A 6388-nucleotide genomic window follows, 5' to 3' on the forward strand; every position below is an offset into this window, starting at 1 on the left:
TTTTTTTTTTTTTGAAATTAACATTAATTCATTTATTCAAAGTTATACGACATCTACAATAAAAGTCAAAACTAAACAAATACATATCAAATGAAATAGATACAATTCTAATATGATAAAACCACGATCGTTGAGTAGATCTAACACTTCTGAAAACCCTTGTCTTTCACATCGCTGCCTGATGCAGCCTTCTGCAAGGGGGTCTGTCGATATTTTGTAGTTTTGAAGTAGAACCAGATTCAATTCAAGTGATTGTAAACGAAGTCTTGACATCTGTTGCAACTTCGGACAAATTTCGATCAACAAATCAACATCTTGAAATACACAAAAACCCAAAAACAAATTCTCAAAACTCTCACATGGAGAGAGATAACCCAATATATGGGTAGACATAATCCAATATATGGGTAGAAAAACTCTCCATTAGAGAGAGACTGAGATTTATTAGAAACATAAACATAAAAAGCTAGCGATAAAATGAAAAAAGGGGCTTACCACCGCCCAAAAGGGTGGTGGTAGCCCCTAGGTTGAAAATTAGGGTTTTTTGGGAGAGGAGAGAGGAGAGAGAAAAAGAAGAAGAGAGGAGGCGGTTTACTTGTGATTTAGTTCGAGTGCTTCAAAGTAGTTATTTTGGTTTTTGTCATCAGTTTTACTTATGTTTATAGTTTACGTGTGTTATGTGATTCTAAATGCTATTAGTTATAGTTTGATTAATTTATTGCATTCATGAATTTGTATGTTAGATATAGCTAAACTCTTGAATTTTGGGTTTAGTCAAATTGTAAGATAACATTAGTTAGATCTCATCTCCCGCCTCACATTTGTTTTTAAAGATTGTTCTTTATGAACTATTTTCTTTAGAAACACTCTCAAGTAGTACCCGTGAATGAAAATTTCTTCATTACTATACTACAAGGTCATATATAATAAGCTTCAATTACATAACTCAATAATCGATCAAAGAATAGCAACCATCACATAAATGATGGTAGATAATCTACTAGTGTTGTCTTTCAATGAACTCAGGCAAAAAAAAAAACTAATCAAATTGAGGCCAAAAGACTTTTGGCAGTAGACTGGAAGACGACAACACCATTATGTGGTTTAGAGAACTTTTTGTAAACTTCCCTGAGCTTGCTTTACGACATTGCCATATGAAAGTGTACGAGTAGCCTAACACATTCCCTATACATCATATTCATATATCATATAAGTATCTGTTAATACATTATATATAACTTTTAGATTGATATGAGTAACTAACAAGAATTAATATGTAAATAAATGTATGCCCCTTAATAATCTTCTTTTAGCTTAATATGGATAGCTAACAAGAATTTATGAAGTCTTTAAGGTCGAATATAGTCCTAAGGTAATACCTTTTAGTTTGTAAGGTCGAATTAGTAGTGTTCATTAGTAATTAGGTGCATTATGTTTAAGTGAGTGTATGTTCCTTTATAATATTCATTCAGCAATGATTCTTTTATATTTTATTACTAATTTATTTGCTTGTTGTTCTTTGATTATATCACTAGTGGAAAAAACTGCTTTTGCTACTTATCAAATGCTTTGGTTGTCTAATCAACCCAAGCATTTGTAAAGATTTTAATAAAAAAAATTCACAACTGCTTGTGTTGATTAGTCAACCGGAGCATTTGATGTCAAATGCTCCGGTTGACTAATCAACCCAAGCAGTTGTAAACAAGTGCTCCGCGCCTCTAGTCAATCAACCCGAGCATTTGGCTGTTTTTTTTATATTACTAATTCATTCCCCCTACTTCCCTCCCTCTTCTAATGAAATTACTGCTCCCTCTTCTAGGGTCTAAGTTCGCCACGATTCTAGATTATTCTAACTCCTCTCTCTATTGTTGTTTTCTCTCCTTTTTAGATCTGAAACCATAATTCCCTAATCCTTCTCGCTCCTTTTTGAAATCAAGAATTAGGGAGGATTTTTAGCAAAGTTAAATCAAGAGGAAGAGAAGGGCGATGATGTTCGACATTCAAAAATGACCAAGGTTCGATTTTTTTTTGGTAATTTCTTCTATCTCGTTCTTGGTTCTTCATTTTCGGTTTTTTATCTAAGTTCGATTTGTTCATTCACACAACACTCAGAACCTAATTTTTGATTTTAGGCTTTTAATTTCAGTACTTTTCTTTTTTTGGTTTTCTAGATTTGGGAATTTTTTTAGGGTTTTCTTTGATTTCGTTTTGGGTTTTGTTTGTCAAAAACCTTATCACTTACCTTGATTCCCTTTCCGGCCACTACAACAAACCACTGTTGTTCCCATGCTGCTGTTCCAGAGCATGTCAAAAGACGAAGTAATGGAGCTCCTGCTGATGCTATTAGAGATGCGTTTAAATTGGAGTTGAATGATGAATGTAATGTGATTTTTCAGTAGTAATTATTTATTTGGCCTTTATGGATCTTTCTATTTTCTTAATTTGAATTTGTAGCATCCCAGAATAATATGAAGTTTGGGGGTTGTTTTTGCAATTGATTGTTACTATTAAATTTAAGAACAAATAATAGTTAAACCATGATTGAGTGGAAGATAACTTGATTGGCGTACTAGGGAAGTAAGCAGAGATGAGGTCTTAACTGAGTGTGAACGGAAAAATCTCGAGGAGAAGTAACAGGTGAGATTTTTTATATCAAGATTTATACTCCACCCAGAGGTAATTTCCATCTAATTTTAACTACATGCATCTGCTTGTGCTTTTCACTTGCTGGACTACACTTTTCTTGTTGCCTTAAGGTCCGGATATATACATATTAGGGCATATACAATATATTATAAGACTTCGATAAATCGTGCTTTTTAAGTATTTAGGGTCTTAGGGAGACTTGCAATGAAGGTATTGAATAATATCCAGTAGGTTGCCCTGGTGTATAAACCTTTTTTCTAGTTTTCTCAATGATAATAACTACTCATATGTTTTATTTATTACAAAGTACTTCTCTTCTCCAACATTAGTCATAACTTAATCCCAAAAACTTTGTAAAAGTCTACATATTTTGATATTCCTTTCCTCCCTCTTGCGTATACTCCACATAATTAGTAAAAAAGAGAGAGAAAGAGTAAAGAATGGCATGCGCATCGGTAGCAGCAGTGGCACCATTAGTTGTAGGAAACATCATGAAAATGGCGGCCACAACAACACAAGCATATCTTGAAAGCAAGCCAGTTCAAGAGTCAAAGGCCTTACTCACTGAACTCTGCCGCCAATTCTATCATCTTGGTTGGGTTGGGTTGGGGGCACAAGTGGCAGCATCACTATCAAAGTTCACGATGATTGCATCCCTAAAACCCAGCAACTCATTGTTATGCCCCCTTCTGGTAGTCTCTCTTTCTTTACAACAATAACAAAGAATTAAGATGATTCGGGGTCTGCTAACATGAATCATCATAAGAAATCGTTTTGTCGCAAATGAAAGAATATTAATGAAGGGAATCTTTGTTTTGTATGTCTGATTGATTAATTTATGTGGTTTCGTGATGTGGGTACCTTTTTTTTTAATTTGTTGAATGTTAATGGTTTATGTATTTGCAAGTTTTTTGATTGATCATATTGTGTGACTTTGTAGGTTGGCTATAGTTACTCTTTGCTTTCATCTGGGTGTGTTTTTTTTTTGTTATGCAAGTGTTTGATTGTAATCTGAATTGGTAAAGCTTCTAGCTTGAATTTTGGTTTTTGAGTGTTGTTTGTGTTTCAATTAATGGTGAGTGGTGCTTGTTCTGCCAATTTTTGCTGCTTTTTGTTTGGGATGTATTCTACAGTTTTCTGATATTGACTGCACTTTTATTTTTCTATTGTTAATGATCTTACTGAGCTTTTGTATTATTTCTGATCCATCTGAACTTTTGCTGTGAGTAGGGGTCCAGAAGGAAAGAATGCTTTCAGAAGATATGTATGTGTAGGCTTTGACTCAGTCAAACTGGCGTAGATAGAGTTTTAACCAAAAGTCTGAGGGTTCGGTTATATTTATAGGCTTATAGCTCTAGTTGAGACTAGAATCACCTTGGTTACACTTATATTCAGAAGCTAGGAAAAGGAAATCTTTTATGGAAAAACTTTATGTGCTTTTTGTAAGTTGAATCTTACTCATTAATATATAACGCGAAATAATTTTGAGCAGCTCTGCATCAGTTTCACAAATGAGAAACTGCAGCAGCATTTCAAACAGGTGGAATTGGCAAGACGGATTGAGAAAACAGGTGATTCTGCTCTTGCTGTCCATGGAAGGTTGTTTTTGCCTTCTTTGTATCTGTTTCTCCATCTTTGAGACTATGTGTTACTGTTATACTATATCATGTCTTTTTATTTATGATAGTATGACCTAAATCAAATTGCTAGTAAGACATATGTCCTGGTACTGTATCTTATACCCCTCCCTTAAAAATTGCTACAGGTTCCATAAAACTTCTTTACAATAAGACTGCTTATATCAACATTTTGTAGGGTATAAGTGCTTTCTAAAACTGTTTTATTGTTCTTTATGTGCTTAACTTTAAGACAGGTATTTACTAGTGTGATCATGAAATAAGAATTAAACTTCCAAAACTTAAAATTTTCATGTTATATTCTTCATTTACCTGGGAATGCTCGCATGGCTATCTTTTTATAGGCTAAAGCATTTTTGATGTCATAGAAAGACTTTATGGGGATCTGTTTTCTCTATAGTCTGCAACGCTCTAGCCTATCTTCCTTTTTCACTCTATGAGTGGAGATATAAATTCATGGTATCCAAGTCTTAATGATTTGCTGATCTGTTTTCCCCTCATAACCAGATTATGATAAAGGCTTCTGAGACACTTATACCGGTGACACTTGAGCTTGGTGGGAAAGATGCATTTATTGTGTGTGAAGATGTAGATGTGGAACATGTAAGGAAGCTTTCTTTTGTATCTGATGAGCTATGACATTTTCAAATTGATCTGCTATGAACTCCAACATGATTGGTTTGCTCATTGACCAGAAGTATACATTCATGATGTAGGTTGCCCAGGTTGCTGTTAGGGCTTCTCTTTAATCAAGTGGACAGAATTGCGCAGGGGCTGAGAGATTTTATGTTCATCGTGATATTTACAATGCTTTTGTCGCTCAGGTGGTGAAGATTATGAAATCTGTTACAGCGGTGGGTTTGCAGTTTTAAACTCTTAAATGGTTTTATTTTGTGTAGTTGTAACAAGTATTGAATAGCTGAACATTTTATTTTATGTTCATCGTGATATTTACAATGCTTTTGTCGCTCAGGTGGTGAAGATTGTGAAATCTGTTACAGCGGTGGGTTTGCAGTTTTAAACTCTTAAATGATTTTATTTTGTGTAGTTGTAACAAGTATTGAGTAGCTGATGCCTGATGTTCATCATGATATTTTCAATTACCGTGACTGAAAGACCTGATTAATTTTACAGAAAATGAAATAAGCTTTCCATGAGCCTTTTGTAAATGGTAGCTCCATAATGGCAACTCTTCTCGTTTAATTTAATGCTTTACAACTTTGATAGATATTCTTATAGTTGAAGTTTAATTTGGCTCTATGCAGGGCCCACCTCTGGCAGGGAAATATGATATGGGAGCCATTTGTATGCAAGACCATGCAGAAAAACTTCAAAGCCTTGTAACTGATGCCTTGGACAAAGGAGCAGAAATTGCTGGTCGTGGGCGACTCGGGAATTTGGGTACTGATGTTGTTGATCAGTTTTTTCCACCTACATTCATAGTTAACGTGAACCACTCCATGCAAATTATGCAAGAAGAGGTAATTCGTGCATATATCATGCCAAGATCAGGATCAGATGATATTTGAAATTAGTAAACTTCATCACGAACATAAGCTTTGATAAAGCATGTGATTTACTCGTGAGGTTTGATCACGCATGTGTAGATGTTGATAGTTTACTGATAGTGAAGAGAGTTCTTAAACGAAATTTATGTTAATTCTGCACTAATTTACCGCATGCTCATTCGTCAATGGGTAATCAGCTCATTGTATAGTGATTATGCAATCTTGTTGATATTGAATTCAAGCCAACCAATTGTTGACTGTAAATCCATGGGTTCCAGGCAGCATGCTTGTTGATAAGTTAAGAGACTGATATGATTATGTTGGGATATGTTTGATGAATGTTATCTTGAGATGTCTTTGAAGAGTGTAGTAACTATTTTGATATGGGTAGATTATTAATTTTCAAGTGCTAGTTACTAATTATTGATTACATAAAAATTCTATTGATGTCATCAGCTTTAGAATCACATAATGTTTGTAATTTTGGGTATATGTACTCGTATGTTTGGAATACAACTTGAATATGAGATATATTGAGTGGTGTTGTCTGCATCATAATCTAAAGGGCTACTTAATTATTTTCTTTCAGTTCATTGT

The 6388-nt window shown here is 34.3% G+C and overlaps 1 long non-coding RNA gene across 4 annotated transcripts; it reads left to right on the top strand.

Annotated features, from left to right (window-relative positions):
• The first annotated feature begins 1771 nt into the window (after positions 1–1771).
• Positions 1772–6144, top strand: LOC104893689 (uncharacterized). 4 transcript variants are annotated; one of them, XR_007274305.2, is made up of 6 exons: positions 1772–2379; positions 2574–2637; positions 4139–4245; positions 4791–4886; positions 5000–5137; positions 5549–6142. It is a non-coding gene; the product is annotated as an uncharacterized LOC104893689 (long non-coding RNA). The 4 variants fall into 4 exon arrangements; XR_008969506.1 differs by lacking the exons at positions 1772–2379; positions 2574–2637 and adding an exon at positions 5257–5286 and having other exon boundaries at positions 2660–4245; positions 5549–6144; XR_007274306.2 differs by lacking the exons at positions 1772–2379; positions 2574–2637 and having other exon boundaries at positions 2664–4245; positions 5549–6137.
• The last annotated feature ends 244 nt before the right edge of the window (positions 6145–6388 follow it).

This window comes from Beta vulgaris, chromosome 5 (assembly GCF_026745355.1).
Source record: "Beta vulgaris subsp. vulgaris cultivar EL10 chromosome 5, EL10.2, whole genome shotgun sequence".
NCBI lineage: Eukaryota > Viridiplantae > Streptophyta > Magnoliopsida > Caryophyllales > Amaranthaceae > Beta > Beta vulgaris.